The sequence below is a fragment of the Aotus nancymaae genome, unplaced genomic scaffold, assembly GCF_030222135.1.
Source record: "Aotus nancymaae isolate 86718 unplaced genomic scaffold, 86718_ANA_hifiasm-v0.15.2.pri h1tg000057l, whole genome shotgun sequence".
NCBI classification, from domain to species: domain Eukaryota; kingdom Metazoa; phylum Chordata; class Mammalia; order Primates; family Aotidae; genus Aotus; species Aotus nancymaae.
Window position 1 is genome coordinate 29,443,447 of NW_026988471.1, and position 19,185 is coordinate 29,462,631.

At 39.8% G+C, this 19,185-nt stretch overlaps 1 protein-coding gene across 4 annotated transcripts in view; it reads left to right on the forward strand.

Annotated features, from left to right (window-relative positions):
- The first annotated feature begins 579 nt into the window (after positions 1 to 579).
- The window catches only part of LCLAT1 (lysocardiolipin acyltransferase 1), a 201,072-nt gene continuing 182,466 nt past the window's right edge, over positions 580 to 19,185 (forward strand). For 2 of the 4 annotated variants that reach the window (XM_012475499.2, XM_012475501.2), the window contains exons 1-2: positions 778 to 919; positions 11,839 to 12,009. The gene's annotated coding sequence lies outside the window, so the exon portion shown is untranslated. Of the gene's footprint in view, positions 718 to 777; positions 920 to 11,838; positions 12,010 to 19,185 lie in introns of those variants that run through there. The other 2 variants (XM_012475503.2, XM_012475500.3) reach the window with 2 other exon arrangements.

Here is a 19,185-nt window from a genome sequence, read left to right on the forward strand (position 1 = left end):
CCCACCATTCGGGAGCTTGCAATCTAGTAGGTTAGGGGACAGACACACCATGGTAGGTGATGGAGACTTTAATTTAAAGAGCAGTGTGATGAAATTGCTATGGGAACCAGGAGGAAACATGTTCTAGGACCTGGGAAATGGTATGCGTGCTGGAAAAACGTTGTGCTCCTGATCAGAGAACCTGGGTTCTAGAGCTGCTTCTACCACTAATTTGTCCTGTGACTTCGTGCACCAAATTTATGCCTGTAAATTAAACTCCCAGTTTTCTGTTTTTCATTTTGCAGCTCCAGGGGTTGGAAGAACCATTAGGTTCCCTCCGACAAATGACCTCCACTAATTTCCTATCTCGTTGTTTCTTATCCCTACACCCCACCGCTCCATGCGTCACTCCTCTCCAAAGGACCAGTCGAGGAAATAAGCACCGCCTCTTTAAAAGAGCTCTCAAAGAACGGCACCCGCGGTAGCCCGGGCTACGGAGCAGGGGCGGGGTGCCGGGGACCCGGGCTTCCCACGCAGCCGGGAACGCCGTTGCGTCACGGCGCCTGCAGCCAATTAGGACGTAGCCTTCCGGGACGCATTACTAGGGCGACCGCCGGACGCCTCCGCGCTACGGGATGAATTAGCGGCGGGTTCCGCTGGGAGGTTGTGACCCCGACGAAGTCCCAGCTTGCCCACGCGCCCCCGTCGGCGTCGCGCGGCGTGCCCTGCTCGTCACAGGTGGGAGGCTGGAATGTCAGGTGGGGTTACGGCGCAAGGAAAATGGCGGCGGCCGGGGGATCTCAGAGGTGCAGGAAGGGGAGCTGCAGCTTGGGGTTTTTCTCCTGAGCCGTGGGCCTCCCCCGAACTGCGGCCCCGGTTAACGGCCACTGGCCTGGGAGTTGGGGTCCCGGTGCAGGTGGCGGTGGCGTCGCTGGCTCAGGTGGGAGGAAGCGCGGGGAAGCGACTCATGGAGGCTGGCGGAGGCGTAGGGTGCTCAGGGGCAGCACGAGCTGCGAGGACGAGGTAGCCGCAGGGCGAAGAGGGTCCGGTTGGTGTTTACGCGAGCAGCGTACAAACCTTCCTGCCGCGACCTTAGCGGGTCTCGGAGCGCAACCTGAGCTCTGCTCCTGTTGAATCCCATGCACTGAAACGTCTCAAGTGGCTACCACGTGCAGGGCTTCGACGAGCGCTGTGGAGAGCAGGGGTTGGGGCTGCCTTTCCTGTGAGTCCTGCAGGCGCCAAAGGCCTGCCTGTAGGTGCCAGAGTGGCAGTGCCACGAAAAGAAGGGTAGGCCCTAGCAGGGCAGATGCCAAACCTGATCTTTACGGTGTACTATAGCTTCTAATTGCCCATTTGAAGAAAAGAAATGGAAAGGTAAGGTACTTAGATGTGGTTGTGGAGATGTTTTGCTTTTTTGTACTTCCCTGGTTCAGGTGGGTTCCCTGGAAACATTGCATCTGCCTTTAAAGTTCATTAACTATACTTCTTGTGTACATGGCAGTAGATGAGATTAGGGATTGAGATTCACTTTAAGCCTGAGAAAAGTATTGAAGATAGGTGTTGAAGGCATTACCAAGATGAAATATTTATTCATATCATTAACTTATTTGGTCAAAGAAACATCTGTCATGAAATATAACTACTTGGATTGTTTTCGAGAAACTGATTTGATGAAAGCCCTTTTTGTAAAACATATTTATTTTTGAGAGTTAGTAAAAATAAATAATTCTTACCACATATTTTTAGATTTCTATTGCACATTGTACTTTGCTTGATATGACAGATAAACATCATATTCAGGGACTTTTGTTTTTGGTAGTAGGCTTGATTTTGTGGAGCAGTACGTTCTGTAACTGAGAAAAACAGTAGTGCTGTGTTTCAGTCATCAGTAGCTGCTATCTCTGGAGTGCCAGCTACCTGTCAGCTTCTGTGAAAGCTAGGCTTCTCCTGCTTTTTAATTTGAGCACATGGCGCACTTCATCTGCCTTCACCAGGTCTTTAGGCTGGCTGCAACCAGGAGAAAGCAATTGGGAAAACCCAAAAGATTCTTTTTTCCAAATTGGATCCGTGGAGATTTTGTCAGTTTGGCCTGGGGCTGATGTTATGTGTGGTTTCTTGTCCAAACTCTGCCACTTAAAAATATCTTAGGGTAATCATACAACTTCACTATTAGTGTCTTATGTCTTATCTCTAAAGTTAGTGTTTCGTATTCAAACAATCTCACTGCACTGTTGGGAGGGAAAGAAAAGACAGTATATGTAAAAGGACTTAAAAAAGGTAAAAACACAGTGAAAATATTTGAAATTTATTCCTCTGCATTCATGTACTCTACCAGGCACTGAATCAGGGGCTTTATATATGCCAACTCAGTCATCCAGCAACACAGCGAGGTGGATACTTTCATTATCTTTATTTTACAGATGAGGAAACTGAAGCATATTGAAGTTTAATTTCTCCATATCACACAATTAGCATTGTGTTTCCAGCCTCTGTTCTTAACCACCATATATACTATCTTCCTATGACATACAGATGTGTTATGTATTAAGGGGAAACATTAATATGTGTACAGATTTTTCTTTTTTAATATCTATATTTTTCTTTTTCAAAGATTCTAGCAATGTCCTAGAATGAACACATTTTTCAAGCCAGTTTTGTTTGTGATCTTTTAGTTGTATAAATAATAATCATGATTTATTCCATTGGCATCCAATAGTGATTTGTGTGGTAACAATTACATTTACCTTGGTTAAGTTGTATATTCATCTTAACTTTTGTTGCCCATTAGTTAAAAAGGAATTTTTAAACAGAGTTATGACTACTTTTTTTTTGTCTGAGATGGAGTTTTGCTCTTATTGCCCAGGCTGGAGTGCAATGTCAAGGTCTCAGCTCACTGCAAGCTCTGCCTCCTGTGTTCAAGTGATTCTCCTGCCTCAGCCTCCTGAATAGCCAGGATTATAGGCATGCGAACCACACCTGGCTAATTTTGTATTGTTAGTAGCGAGGGGATTTCTCCATGTTGGTCAAGCTGGTCTCGAACTCTTGACCTCAGGTGATCCGCCCACCACGGCCTCCCAAAGTGCTGGGATTACAGGCTGAGCCACTGTGCCCGTCCATTTATGACTAATTTCTATCAGGAAGCACAAATCAATAATTGAGATTTTTGTTTTTATCACATTTTTTAAAAGAATAATTTGCTGGGGGACTTTTAAAAGAAAACTGGCTTCAGTTAAGCCTGTTGTTTTAATATACTTGTGCTAATTGTTCCAGTCTTTATTGAAAAAAGACGATGAGTAAAAGTGGCTAGGACATTTATTCTTTCACTGAACCTTTATGGAATAGCCCTGCCAAGTCTTTAGGATGTAAAAATTAACTCCTGACCTCACCCTTGAGGAGTTCAGGGAGAAGTTCTAGGTCCAGAGGTTTGTAGATGGTTGAGATAAATAAATAAATGATTAATTAATAAAGTGAGATAAGGACTTAAATATAGATATGGGTACAGAGAGCCATGAGAGCACGTAAAAGAGAACAGTTGGTTCTTCTGGGGTGGGCCTGGCTAGAAAAGGAAGGAAGTTAACTGGATAATAAAGGCATAGGGAGAAGCAGAGCAAAGCCAGGACAAGTGAGAGCCTATGGTGTCCAGGGGTCAGACCAGAGTATGGTAGGTGTTGCTGGGAGAGAAGCCAGGAAAGGTTAGGGCCAGGTTGTGAACTCTCAGCTAAGAGAGTGACTTTATTTTGCAGGCAGTGGGAATGCCTTGAACACAGGAGGCAGAGCTTGCAGTGAGCTGAGACCTTGAAAGGTGTTCTTGAAAGGTGACTTTGGTGACAGGGTGAAAGACAGACTATAAAGGAGGAGACCAGTTTAGGACAGTTTCCATACTCCAGACAAAAGTTGGTGAGGGAGGAAACTAGGCATTAGCTGTGGCAGAGCAGAGTTCACATTCCACACACATTTTGAGAGCATATTGTGAGAGTGATTGGATGTGAAGATAACAGTTGCGGAGGAGGACACCTGCTCACCAAGAGAAGAGTAGAGTTTATTTCTTTGGAACAGTATCATTGGATATTGGAGATCTTCTTAACTAATTTAGGAAAAAGGATAGAGCAGAGAGTTCTTTGTTTAAAAGGTGTAGAAAGAATCATCTAAAGTATGTTTGGGGGAAAAATGCTAGGATAATGGGTATTAGAATTTTTTTTTTTCTTTTTACATTAGGTTTTGAATATATTTGTACAGAAATCATTGTAATTTGGAAGTATCACTGATGAATTCTCTAGTTTTAAAGCTGAACTCCACTTAAACATTTATAACACCACAGTTGTCCAGCACCTAACAACATAACATGAATGTGGTGCAAATTGACCGCAAGGTCTGGAGTGCAAGCCTTGCAAAAGATTCAAGATTTCGTGAAGTCAAAGCAAGGGAGAGAACTGCTGAAACCAGAGGCACAAATTAAGGAGCTAGTGCATAGAGTAGGCAGAGATTCTTAAAAAGGACTCAGAAAGCATCCGGGCTCGGTGGCTCACGCCTGTAATCCCAGCACTTTGGGAGGCCGAGGCGGGTGGATCACGAGGTCAAGAGATTAAGACCATCCTGGTCAACATGGTGAAACCCTGTCTCTACTAAAAATACAAAAAATTAGCTGGGCATGGTGGCATGTGCCTGTAATCCCAGCTACTCAGGAGGCTGAGGCAGGAGAATTGCCTGAACCCAGGAGGAGGAGTAGGTTGCGGTGAGCTGAGATCACGCCATTGCACTCCAGCCTAGGTAACAAAAGCGAAACTCTGTCTCAAAAAAAAAAAAAAAAAAAAAAAAAACTCAGAAAGCAATAACCGTGAAAATGATTGATAAATTAGTCTTTAGATGTCTTTAAAATTGAGAACTTCTCTTAGTCTAAAGACACCATTAAGAAAATAAAGAGCAACGTATGGACTGGAAGAAGAAATCTGCAATTTGTATATCTGACCAAGGACTCATACCGTGTGTGTGTGTGTGTGTGTGTGTGTGTGTAGGTGTAGCATCGAAAAAAATGAGAAAAATCATTTAAAAAATGCATAGCTGTCTTGAACAGGCACTTTCTGTTAGAGTATCTCAGAATGGCCAGTATGCATATAAAAGGGTACTTAACATTATTAGTCAGTGGGAAATAGAAATTAAAACAATAATGAGGTACTGCTGTACACTTTTCAGAATGACTAAAATTAAAAAGATGTACAGTGCCAGTGTTGGCAAGAGTGTAGACCAACTGAATCTCTTACATATTGTTGGTGGGGTTGTCAAATGGTACAGTCACTTTGGAAGACTGGCTTTGTCTACTTCTACCCATGATCAAATGCTTGCATTCCTAGTACTCAAGAGAAACTAATGCATGTGTCTACTAAAAAACATGTTAAAGAACGTTTATAGTGCCTTTATTCGTAATCCAAAAATTGGATATAATTGAATTATTCAGCAGTAGAATGGATGAGTAAATTGTGATATATTTATAAGATGAAACACTGCAAAACCAGTAAAGGACAATGAATTATGGATATACGTATCAAAATGGATGTATCTTATAGACATAAGTCAGACATAAGATTGCACACTGCATGATTCCATTCAAATGAAGTTCAAAAATAAGTACAATACTTCCCTGGTGACAAGTCAGAATACTGATTGCTGTGGGCTGTTGGTGGTGGTGGTAATGACTGGGAAAGTACGTGAAGAAACCTTCTGGAAACATTTTATATATTGAGGTATGTGGTAGTTACATTATGTATATATAAAAATTCAGAATATGTAAAAATATGAAGATTTGCACACTTTACTGTATATATGCACTTTAATAATAAAAAAAGACTGTAGTGAGAATATGGCAATGCTAGATCACTTTAGATGAGAAAAACCAGCAAGGGTAATTATGAAAGAGGTACTTTATTATTTTATTTATTTATTTATTTATTTTTAAGATAGGGTTTCCCCATATTGGTCAGGCTGGTCTCGAACTCCTGACCTCAGATGATCTGCCCACCTCAGCCTCCCAAAGTGCTGGGATTACAGGCGTGAGCCACCGCGCCCTGCGAAAGAGGTACTTTAAAAGAATTAAAAGGAGTATGAGAGGCTCCAGGAGAAAAATGATGAAATGTATAATTTTTTTCTTTGGTCAAAATGGCTTTTGTATAATTGTCTTGCAAAAGGCAAATGTGAAATTAAGGCTGTCACATCATGCTGTTTCAGTTTGGTCACAAAATTATGCCCCAAGCACTCCACCTATTCATTAATTAGTTCTTTGTCCTAAGAATTAGTTGCAAATTGTAATCTAAATTTTGATCGGTAGAATACATAATATTTTATGAACATAATAGATTTTTTTGGTTTGTTTTATTTATTTATTTTTTGGAAAATTCTAATCAAATCCTTCTTTCATCATTGTGAAATGTGGTCCTTGTTAAAGAGAAATGGCTGTGTGGTCTTTTCCCCTGTGAGAAGCTAATTGCTATTGGATAATGAGGACTGCTCTAATTCTTTTGGCTGCAAAATTTTTAATGCAATGAGCTAAGAAAAGCCTTCGTTGTGTTCCCTGTGGCTGTGAGGTAATGCCCCCAAAAAGTCTTATGAGGTTTATTCGCATCTTTACCTTGTCCTCTCCTTGTGGCAGTAGAGCCATAGGGATCCTACTGTGAAGAGACATATGAGGGATCACCATCAGTGAAAACTGACAGCAGAGGATTAGTCACTTTGCAGCCTTTCACAGTTGAGATTTCTCAAGACTTCAGTTCACTTCATCAGAGGAAGTGGATTACTGTTTTGGGGATAAAGTAAAAGGGACGAGTTATGGTATCCTTATTTTTCTATCTCAAATAAGAGATCATAACCATTTTGTATATTTTAGTGTATATAGTTAATTACCTTGGGAGAACTCGTGGAGCAGGGGGATAGCATGTTGGTGAGCTGGTATCTAGTGGTGGTGTCACAAAGAAAGGAAATGCTGGATGAAGACAGGAATGAATGATAAGAGGAATGAGTGGTGGCAGCCGTTCTTCCTGGCTCTTCCAGTTCCATGTGGCTGACAGTGTGGGCTGAGGGGATTGTTTTTAACTCTTGACAGGGACTCTTCCCCCACAGGAATGTTTAAGTGTCTTGGGAAAGGCAGCCTTGGTTGTCTTTTTACTGCTTTCCTATCTACTGTCTTACAATTGTTATTTCTTTTTGTGTAGCTTTTAAATAAAAATTTACCTGTGTAGAGTTAGGGAGGAAAATGATTGAAAGTTGGAGTGGCTTGAACACCAAAATGTTTCTTGACTTACTTGATCATATTTGGACACACACCATGAGCTTGGTGATGGGGACAGAGTTCAATAAGACACAGTTTCTGTCTTTTAGCTTACTGTGTAAAGGAGCAGATAAACACAAATCAATGCCTTCAGTACAGAGGTCATTGAGATTTCATCACCTCTAGGTTTTCTGTGATTAAAAGTAAACATAGCAGCTGTGAAACTATTACAATGACCATAGGTAGTAATGGCGACCCTCTCTTTTAATGATGAGTGAGTGCAGGTGTATACTGAATTCTGTTCTAAGTGCTTGAAGTTTTTAACTCCTTTAATCTTCCCAGCTTCCACTATGAAGTAAATATAGGTACTGTTATTGTCCTCATTTTACTTATTAGGAAACTGAAGCCCAAAGAAGTTAAGGGGCATGGATTTGAACCTACGCAGTCTAATTTCAGAGTCCACACTCTTAATTGCTATGCTATAATGGCTGTTTTGATCTACTGTAAATTTAAAATATACTGTACTTGTGTGGCTTTAAGTGTAAGGGATATTTCAGTAAGTGTGCCTTGTGTTAGGTCCAAAGTTTCTGAATATCCATGCTGAATGTAACTTACTGTAGCTACTTAGGGTGATTCTGTTTCTAATGTGGGTGATTTAAATGAGACATCCTTTTTGCCTTTTTCCTCTTTCATGTTTTATAATGATTGGGCACCCTTTTGATAGTCTTGCATGTTCCGTTATTCTGAAATTCAGTAAAACATATTACCAGGTTTATTGTTTGGATTATAATCATACACATAATGAAATTTTATGATGTAGTGCTCAAACCAGAGAGTTTGTGAATTACTGGGTTAACATACTTATTTATTTATTTATTTTTGAGACAGGGTCTCATTCTGTTGCCCAGGCTGGATTGCTGTAGCCTGGTCACAGCTCACTGTAACCTTGAATGCATGGACTCAAGTGATCCTCCCATCTCAGCTTCCCAGAGTAGCTGGGACTACAGGCATATGCCACCACACTTGGCTAATTTTTCTGGGTTTTTTTTTTTTTTTTTTTTGTGGAGATGAGGTCTCTCTGTGTTACCCAGGCTGGTCTCTAACGCCTGGGCTCAAGTGATTCTCCCTCTTCGGCCTCCCAGAGTGCTGGGATTACAGGAGTGAGCCATGGCACCTGGCCCTAGGTTGTTTATATTTTTAACGTGGTGGTTCATTAAGACCAACTGATTAAATTAAAGGAAAAATTCTGTTTGCTTTGTTCACTAAGAATGGGAAAACAGTGGAGAAGCAGGATAGAAATAATCTAGAGGACTCCAAGAAGTGCCAGAGTGACCTTATTTTGTTGAATTTATTTATGGTAGTAATGAAACCTATACAATTTAGCTCCTCTTTCCTTCAGAGAAGAAATATACTAGAAGTCAGAGTTAATCAAGATTAAGTCTTCATTTGCCAGGCTACTGTGATAAACAGTTCTTGTCTATTGAGTAGGCTAATCTTCAGGAAACTGAATCTACATTGGATATAATTGGATCCAATGGATATAATTTCCAAAGCTGTATTATTTTTCTTTTTATGTATACTTTATTTAACTATAAAAAAATTAGGAGTGTGTTATAGTCTCATTTTGAATGAGGAACTCTGAAATTGTATCTGATTTTCTCTTTTGCAGTTGTACTTCAGACTAGTCAAATATGTATGTCTTTTGCATACGTATTTATTAGCTCTTTATAACATTTCTAGGAGATGGGGAAGTATTTATACTAGTTTCCTATGGTTGCCATACAAATTATTGTAAACATGGTGCCTTAAAACGACAGGCATTTATTTTTCAGCGTTGTGGAGGCAATAAATTTTTTTTTTTTTTTTTTTTTGAGATGGAGTTTCGCTCTTATTGCCTAGGCTGGAGTGCAATGGTGCTATCTCGGCTCACTGCAACCTCCACCTCCCGGGTTCAAGCGATTCTCCTGTGGAGGCCAGAATTTTGAAATCAGTATCAGTCAGCCAGGATCACAGTGTTAGAGGGCCATGCCGCATCTAGAAGATCTAGGGAAAATTTGCTCCTTGCCTCTTCTAGCTTCTGGTGGCTGATGGCATTCCTTGGTTTATGGCTGTGCCACTAATCTCTTCCTCTGTGGTCACATTATAGCCTTCTCCACTTCTGTCTGCTGATAGATCTCCTTCTTAGGCTGGGCATGGTGGCTCACGCCTGTAATCCCAGGACTCTGGTAGGCTGAAATCATCTCCTTTGGGAGGATTGCTTGAGCCCAGAAGTTGAAGACTGGCCGGGGCAACATTAGGGAGACTCTTTCTGTAAAAAAATTAAAAAGTTAGCCAGATGTGGTGGCATGCACCTGTAGTCCTAGCTACTTGGGAGGCCAAGGCAGGAGGATCACTTGAGCCTGGGAGGTTGAGGCTGCAGTGAGCCATGATCATGCCACTGTATTCCAGCCTGGGTGACAGAGTGAGACCTTGTTTCAAAAAAAAAAAAAATTTGGAAATGCTCCCTACTCTTTTGTTTCCTGAAAGAGATTGTGTAGAATTATGTTACTTCTTCTTTAAAAATTGGTAGAATTCTTTAATGAAATGATCTGGGCCAGATTTCTTTTTTGAAGGCTTTATTCAGTTTCTTTAACAATTATTAGGGTTATTCAGATAATCCATTTAATTTTGGGTAAGTTGTGGTAGTTTGCGATTTTGAGGAATTGATCTATTGACACACAAAGTGGGCATCCTCATTACTGCTGGGCAGGTGTGGGAGTGTCAGCCCCTCTTTAGGACTCTACTGACACCACTGGGAGGGGATGGCCTTCTTACCCCTGGGCCGAGGTGAAAGTTCTGACTGTCTGCTAGGCCTCCTCTGATACCATGCCAGTGGGGATGAGAAGGGGTGTCTCATTACTGCCACATGGAAGAAGAAGCTTTCCAGGTGGTCTCCACAGACACTCCCTGGCAGGGGAAGGGGTCTTATTACCACCTGTCAGGGAAGAAAGTCCAGCTTCTCTAATATCACCCCTGCAGGGATAAGGGGTGGAGACACCTGAGAGGCAGGTTGTGGCACATTACAGCCTCCTAAGGGTGGAAACTTAGGCTCCCCACCTGGCTTTTGCTGTTGTAGGTGGGGCTGGGCCACAGTTTTTTCTGTGGTATTGGCTGGAGGGCATGTTGTTGCTCAGTTCTTTGGGTTAGGAGAGGAGAGGTGTTTGTTTGTTTGTTTTTTGGTTTGCTTGTTTTTGTTTTTAAGCCTGTTATCTGTGGTATATGATGAGGCAAAAAGAAAACCCAGGGAACTCACCACCATGTTTTCCTTGGGTCCCAAGATCCCTACCTGGTTCGCCTTTTCTCTGCCTTCAGAATTCAGAGTCTTCCCGTATTTGTTTTAGGTATAATGGCCAGGATTTTTAGTTGTACGTAGCTGGAGCAGTAGGAGAAGCTACATTTACTTGATCTTGCTGGAGTTGAAACTTGGACAGGGATTACTTTTTTATGGAAGAAAACATAGGGTGGAAATTGAGCAGTAAAACACTTTAAGGAGCTAGTTTTGGGTTACTTGGAAGTGACAGCTTAACTATGTATTTTTTCTCCAGAGAGAATTCTGTGGGTCATTGTTCAGTAAAACCAAATTCTCTTTAGTTTTAGATCTCTTAAGAGGTTTGACAATCTAGTGAGCTAATTTATTTCTGCATTGAGATATAAATTAATAGTATAATTTCTGGTTTAGCACATGGTAGAGAAAAATTTATCTTTGTGAAAGATTAATTTTTTTTTTTGAGACAGCGTTTTGCTCTTGTTGCCCAGGCCGGAGTGCAGTGGCGCAATCTCGGCTCCTTATGACCTCCTCCCCCTGGGTTCAAGTGATTCTTCTGACTCAACCTTTCTCAGTAGCTGGGATTACAGGCGTGTGCCACCATGCCTGGCTAATTTTGTATTGTTAGTAAAGATGAGGTTTTTCCGTGTTGGTCAGGCTGGTCTTGAACTCCCCACCTCAGGTGATACCCCTTGGCCTCCCTAAGTGCTGGGATTACAGGTGTGAGCCACCGCACCCAGCTGAAAGATTAGTTTTATGGAGGGGACTGACTCCAGTTTTCTCTAGTGGTGTCAGAGATCTTGGAACTGTGAATCCTTATCTAAAAAGAAGAAAAAAAAAAGTGTAGCAGTTCAGATCTATGTAAGGAAAATTTGTGAAAGTCTGAAACCTACCGAAAAGATTACTGAGTGTCTTCAGTGGAACCCAGGTGCTGGCTAGAGCAATTTTCTTGGTTATCTACTACTCTGGGGTTTGTAGCTTTCACTGTTTTTGGTTTGATTTGCAACCTTGTAAATTGTGAATAATAATAATACAAATTATTCTTGCCCTTTTATATGCAGAGGATATTTGTTGGAAGTACAATGGATTTCTTTTCTTCTTTTGTGGAAGAAGCCAGTTTTTTTATCTGTTAAGCAAATTCAGCTTCCTGAGTTGCCTGTGCATTAATCCAGTCAGTACTCAGGTGTTTCAGGTCCCTGGGCCCATAATAACCTGTTTACTTCATGAACCATCTGATTAGCCCAGTGCACTGTTCCCAAACTCTGCTTTCTCTTTTTTCTCCCATTTCTCATGCTCACAGGCTGATAAACAGAGTGGGTATTCTCTTCTGGGAAGTTGGCAACAAATGGATGATGTGATATGTGCATTCCAAGGGAAAGTAAACTGTGATGCTTTTGAACCCATGGTCAGTTAACGAGGCAGTTTCTAGCTACTGAACGTACTGTAAAAAGCAGGACTCGAAATGCTTTGGGTAAGTCTTTGTAATGATTAGATGCTTGAGGTTTTTGTCTTGTTTCATGTTTTTGTTTTTGTTTCTGAACACAAAGCTTTTAGAATTGATTCATAGTTGTTCCTGTTTACGTTGTATTGTTGACATAGTCTGTGCTTGTTCTATAACCTTTTCATTGAAAAATAAACATTTATTTCTGTTGGAGGGAGATAAATGTCCTTTTTTAGATAATAAAATAATACATTTCTGTGAAAGAACAAAACCAGCATTTCTGTTTGGCATTTGGTTGTGTGATTCTTTTTGAATCTTTTATTTTAAAGATTAGATACCATTTTGTTTAGAGTTGATAATAATAAATTTTTTAGAGGTCATCCCTTACACACTCCACTGAGTGCAGTAACTTGCTTTTGTTTGCAACATAGGTTAGCTAGTATCCTCCTTTTGAAACAGTGAGGGTTTGAGGGGGTTCAGGGGGGTTCATCTATGCGGATAACTCTGACAACTGATTCTGCCCATGTCCTCTCTCATCTCTAGGCTCATGATCTCTGTCTCCCCAATGTTCATCTGCAATCCCTGGCTGTCACCTCAGTCTCAATGTGATTAAAACTAAATTCATTCTCAATCCCGTATTCGGTTTCCTGCCAGCATATGTCTGTCTCTGTCTATTTAATTGTTCAGGCTTGAAGCTTTGTAGATAATTTCAACACCCTCCCCCTCAGCCTTTCTCTATTGCTGCTGCTTTTGTAATGCTTTTGATGTTTTTTCTCCTTATCTTTATGCTTGCACTACTTCAGTAGTCTACTAGTTGGTTTCTGATAGTCTCCGTTTATTGTGTCTGTGATATAAAGAAGAATCCATTGTATCTGTCTTTGTCTTTGGTTCCTGACAATGAGCTTTAAAAACTCTTGGAATTTCCTTATAGGTGTATCGTATCTTTTGTTATTCATAACAAGAATCTCTTTTGATCACACCTGAGTTTATCTTAATAAGGTGACTCTGGGTGGGCCCTTCCATAGTTTAGGAAAGGAGCTGTCCACATCAGAGAAACCTTGGAACTTTTAGCCCATCTCCTGGTCTCTGGGAAGAGGAGAGGGACTTTACAGCAAAGCCTAGTTACCTGGCCAGTGATTTAATCACTCCTGCCTAGAACATGAAGCCCCATATAAAAACCCCACAAAGCCCCATATAAAAACCCTACAACAGCAGTGAACACACTGGTTAGCTAGGAGGATGACATCTAGATTTCTACTTTTTTTTCCCCCAAACCATATATTCTATCATAACACGTGGATTTCTTCAGGAGAGAGCATGGAAGCTTTGCATCCCTCTGCTCTCTTCCCTAGACTTTGCCCTTGCCCTGTGCACCTCTTTCATTGGGCTGTTCCTGAGTTGTATCCTTTATAATGAAACTGTGGTTGTTTAAGTATAGTGCTTTCAGTGATTTCTGTGAATTGTTGTAGAGAATTATTGAAACTGAAGGGAGGTTTTGGGAATCTGAATTTGTGGCCAAGTTTGACATTAGTGTGGATAGTCAGGGGATGTCTGAAGTGAGGGCAGTCTTGTTGGAAACCTTGCTCTTTAACTTGTGGAATCTGATGTTAACTCCAGGTAGTATTGGAATTGAGTTGAATTGTAGGAGACCTAGTTGTGTCAGAGAATTGGTCCCAGAGTGCAGTGTGCTTACCCTTCGACAGGCATTGTGGTATGTGTGCTGCGTGCATTATTACATGTAATGCCCACCACAGTGCTCAAGACCTAGGGGTTTTTCAACTTGTTTCTAGTTTTTGGTGTTTTGTTTGTTTGTTTGTTCTTGAAACGGGGTCTCGCTGTGTTGCTCCCACTTGTCTTGACTCCTTGGCTTAAGCAATCCTCCTGCCTCAGCCTCCTGAGTGGCTAAGACTACAGTTGTGTGCTACCAGGCCTGGCTCAGATCTGGTTTTATCATCTTCATTTTACTGGTAAGGAAACGGAAGCCATAACTTGCCCAGTGTAACAGAAGTCGGTACTTTCTGATGAAAGCCCTGTACTTAACCCGTTAGTTGGGCCAACTATCTTCCTTGCTATAGAAATTATTACCCTCCTATGATCTGGCTGCTGTGGACCACATTTTCTAAATTAAACTTTTATCATATCATTTTTGAACTCAGAACTTTCAGTTGGTATCTCCATTACTGCAGGAAAAAACCATTATTTGCAGGCAGCTATTCAAGGCCCACTGGAATCCAATAGGCTCAAATTAATTCTGTCCCAGTCTTTGTATACAACAAAAGAAAACAAACACCTATTGTGTTTCTTGGAGGGGCCACTCAGTCTGTATCTACAGTGCGTTGCACTGGAGATGAAACTATGTCTTCTCGTTACTTGTAAATCGTAATTGGAAAGTTAGAGTATATGAAAAGAATGTCCATGTAAAAATAACATATGCTGACCAAGTCAGTAGTACAGATGATAAGATGCTTCTGGAGTTTAAAAGAGGCACAATTTGACTAAGCAGGTGTATCTTGAGCCTATTGTTGAAGAGATGGTAAGATTTTGAGAATTGTGACTGGGGAGAGGACCCTTAATGCTCAGGAAGACCATGAGTGAATAAGAATGGAGGGGATTCTTGTGCATCTATGGAAACGCAGTGTGGATGACAGTGAATACTTAAGTTTATCTGGGGGAAGCTTCTGAAACCAGAGTCTATTCCTTGTCCCCAGACAAGTTGGAAGTTGCAGCATATTGTTTTAACTGACAGAACTTGTGCTAAATTTTTGTCCTTTGAAGCTAGAGATTTTTAGAATGAGCCAAAATCTATTTCAGGGCTAGCCTAGGTGATAAAGTTGGGTGATTATGTTAGTTAATACTAATTTTAAGAAAGATCTTTTTTTGTGTTACCTGAGCTGATCAAAGGAATTTTAAACTATAAAAATTCAAAATTATTTTTAGTAGTAGAACATGAGAAGAAACATATTCAAAGTAACCAGTTTGAATGAGGGAACATTCTTCAGCATAGGTAAGTTTTGGTAAATATGTAGTTTTAAAAAGCCTTCTTTGTACATGAACTCACATCATTATACCCAATCTCTTGGTATCTTTTTAGGGTTGGAATCTCTCCTGACCCTAGTGCCAGCTACTTGGGAGGCTGAGGCAGGAAGATTGCTTTAGTTGCTCAGGAGTTCAGCACCAGTTTGAGCAACATAGCAAGATCCTGTCTTTTAATAAAATCAACTTGAATGCTAGATAAGAAATATTTATACATTTTGGAAAATAAAAAATATGTAAAGAACAGATCAGAATTAGATTACTCAGAGATAGTTGATGACTGTTTATTTTTAGTGTGCTACTTTTGTTTGTGTCATTGCCTATACAACTTTGTCGCCTACCTTTTTCACTTTATATTATTAGGATTTTCCCATGTAAGATTTTTGAAAACATGATTTCTATTACTATATAAACATATTATCATATATAGAGATTTCTGTTTTTGTTTTCTCCTTTCAGTAAAAACAGAGTCATTATTTTGTAAATTGCTTTCTTTGCGTGTCATGTCTACCTTTCTGAATGATTACTTAGGTTAATGTATAGTCAGCCCCGTATATCCACAGGTTTTGCATTCATAGATTGAACAAACTATGGATCAAAAATATTCAAAAAAGAATTGCCTCTGTACTGAACATGTACAGACTTTTTTCTTGTCATTGTTCTCTAAACAATACGGTATAACTATTTGTATAGCAGTTACATTGTTTTAGATATTATGAGTATTAGAGATAAAGTGTTGGAGGATATGAGCAGACTATATATAAATGTGATGTCATTTTATATAAGGAACTTGTGCATTTGTTGATTTTGTTGTCCTCAAGAGGTCCTAGAACAGATTCCTCCATGGATACTGAGAAATGACTGTGCTTTACTTTTTTAAAACTGGTTGCATAATATTCCAGTTATATGACTATGCCATAATTTAACCATTTTTCTGTTGATGGACATTCATACTGTTTCTAATTTTCACATACAAATGGTGCCTCCATGAGCATTTTAATACTTACATTTTCTTATTTTTATGACTACTTTTGAAGAAGATTAGAAGGAAATTATTGGGTAAAAATGTATATGCATTTTATAGTAGTTTGCCAGCCATTGTGAATTTGCCTTTTAAAAGGGCTCTATCAGTTTATTCTCTTAGCAATTGTGTTTGAGGCCTTATTTTCCTGTACCCTTACTTAGCTATATATTATCATTGTCAAATATGAAAAAGTAATTGGAAACATGGTATCATGTTACCTTAGTCTGAGTTCTTTGCTTTTTTTTTTTTTAGTGTTCCTTTTTGTATGTGATTCTTGATTCTTGGCACATTTTCCTATTATAATTCTTTAATGCTTTCATATTTTACCTGTAACTCTTTAATTCATCTGGAATTTATTTTGATTTTATGGAATGAAACTGCTTGATTCTGGAGGAGATTCAAGGACTAGTGGGTCTTGAAATTGTGTGTCTGGAAAAATTTAGAGGATAAAAATAAATTTTGCTGCCTTTGGAAAGTAGTTTGTCTCAAATTTATTTAAAAACTTAGTTTATTATTAACCAACTCTGTAAAGTATGTTGGGGCAATAAGAAAATCTTGCCAACAAAAAGACCCCTTCTTACCAATACAGAAGAGAAAGAACACTTTGTTTTTATTTGCCTGTCAGATATATACAGATAGGTAGTTTGAGACTACAAAATTTGAGCAGAACTTAACTCATACAGTAAAACAGACAAAACTTCCCTTGTATTCTTGAGACAAATGGATATACACTGTGATAGTTTTTCTGTGCATCTGATGAAATTCCTGAGTTAATTTCAGTGGTGTGTGTTTGCAGTGTCTAGGGTCAAAAGGGCTATGACCTTGGCATTGTAAATCTGGAGACTAAGATAGTATCTAATTTCTGACCAAAAGGCTTGGCCTATTAGGTTTTGTTTTTGTTCTTGTTTTCTTAAAATTTTTATTTACTTTTTGTTTTATTTTTTACATAGAGATGGGGTTTTGCCATGTTTCCCAGACTGGTTTCGAACTCCTGAGCTCAAGCAATCTGCCCACTTTGGTCTCCCAAAGAGCTGGGATTACAGGCATGAGCCACCACACCTAGCCAGGCCTGTTAGGTGTTTAAAGAGATCCTGTTGGGTGTGGTAGTCTGAAAATAGTTCTCTGAAATACCCAATTCTTAATCCTGGAACCTGTGAAATGTTACCTTATATGACAAAAAATGGTTTTTTAAATTAAATTGAGGATCTTGATGTCTAGGGCTCTTATCCTGGACTCTCTGAGTGGCCCCTAAAAGCGATCCTGTGTATCTTTATCAAAATGAGGCAGAGGGAGATTATACATACACAGAAGAGGAGGAGGCAGTGTGACCAGGAGGCAGAGATTTGAGTGTCAGGGCCACAAGTCAAGGCATTCCCACAGCCATCAACAGCTGGAAAAAGCAAGGAACAGATTCTCCCCTGGAGCCTTTGGAGGGAGTATGACCTTGCTTTTGTTCTAATGATGCTGCTTTCAAATTTTTAGCCTCTATGACTGTAAGAGAACAACTTTCTGTTTCAAGCCATCAACTAATTTGTTACAGCAGCCATAGGCAATTACTGTACACCCTAAAGACAAAAGGGCTGTCTCCCTTTTATTAAATAAAGGAAGATTCATTCTGTTTACTATGGTAATTATTGTGAATGACAGTTAATTCTCATCTGCTCTTTACTAATCACCATTATTTATTGGTTCTCAGTGTTGAATAACAGGCTGGACACTCTACCAAAATTTTATTTTAAAATAAAAACGAAAAGTTAACCTCAATAGTAAAGTTAATAGGATGTACGGCCTGAGCTTTGGGTGTAGGGCCTGAGCTTTTGCATTTTTAACAAGCTCCCCACCCTTCCCTAGGAATCTGGATGCACGTCAGCATATGGGAACTACAAGTCTCATGTATCTTTAATTTTTTCATTAATTCAGCAGTTGTTTAGAAGGCTTAAAAATTTCAAATCATTAGGGTTATTAGTTTTGAATTATTAATTCTTAGTTTTATTGTGTTGTAATCAGAAGCTTGCCCTGCAGAATTAATTGAAATTTCCGTTATGGCTTAACAATACATTTTTGTAAATGACCTCCACTGTGGATAGTTGGAAAAAAATAGCCATTTTATATATAATCTATTCTTTTTATTGAGGTGAAATTTACAAGAAATTAAGCATTTTAAAGTGAATAAAGCAGTGGCATTTAATATATTCAATGGGTTGTGCCACCACCACCTCTGTCTAGTTTCAAAACATTTTTATCACCCCAAAGGAGAAACCATGTACCATTAGCAGTTGCTCGCTTCTCCCCAGCCTCTGGCAGCCACCAGTCTGCTTTCAGTTTCTATGGACTTACCTATTCTGAATATTTCAGATAAAGGAAATTAGGCAATATGTGACCTTTTGTGTCTTCTTCACTTAGCATGATGTTTTTCAAGCTTTATTTAACTCTTTGAGAAACTACTATTTTGACCGGGCACAGTGGCTTATGCCTGTAATCCTAGCACTTTGGGAGGCCGAGGTGGGTGGATCATGAGGTCAAGAGATCGAGACCATCCTGGCCAACATGGTGAAACTCTGTCTCTACTAAAAATACAAAACTTAGCCGGGCTTGGTGGCATGTGCCTCTGGTCCTAGCTACTCGGGAGGCTGAGGCGGAAGAATAGCTTGAACCCAGTAGGCGGAGGTTGCCTAGCAACAGAGCAAGACTCCATCTCAAAAAAATAAAAAAAAAAAGAAAAGAAACTGCTATTTTACATTCCCACCAGCAATATGTGAGGGTTGCACATTTTTCACATCTTACCAATGCTTATTATTTTCCCTTTTTAAAACTGTGCCCATCCTAGTGGGTATGTAGTGATACTTCATTGTGGTATTGGTTTGCACTTCCCTGATGAGGTATGGTATTGAGTAGCTTTTCATATGCTTATCAACCATTCGTATAATTTCTTTGGAGAAATGTCTATTCAAGTCCTTTGCTCATTTAAAAAAGTTATTTGTCTTTTTGTTGTTGAGTTGTAAGAGTTCCTTATATCTTCTGGATACCAGACCCTTGACTTGTGAATTTTTCTTCCATTCTGTGGGTTGTCTTTTCATTTTCTTTATGGTGGTCTTTCATGTACAAAAGTTTTTAATCTGGATGCAGTCCAGTTGATTTATCTTTTTCTT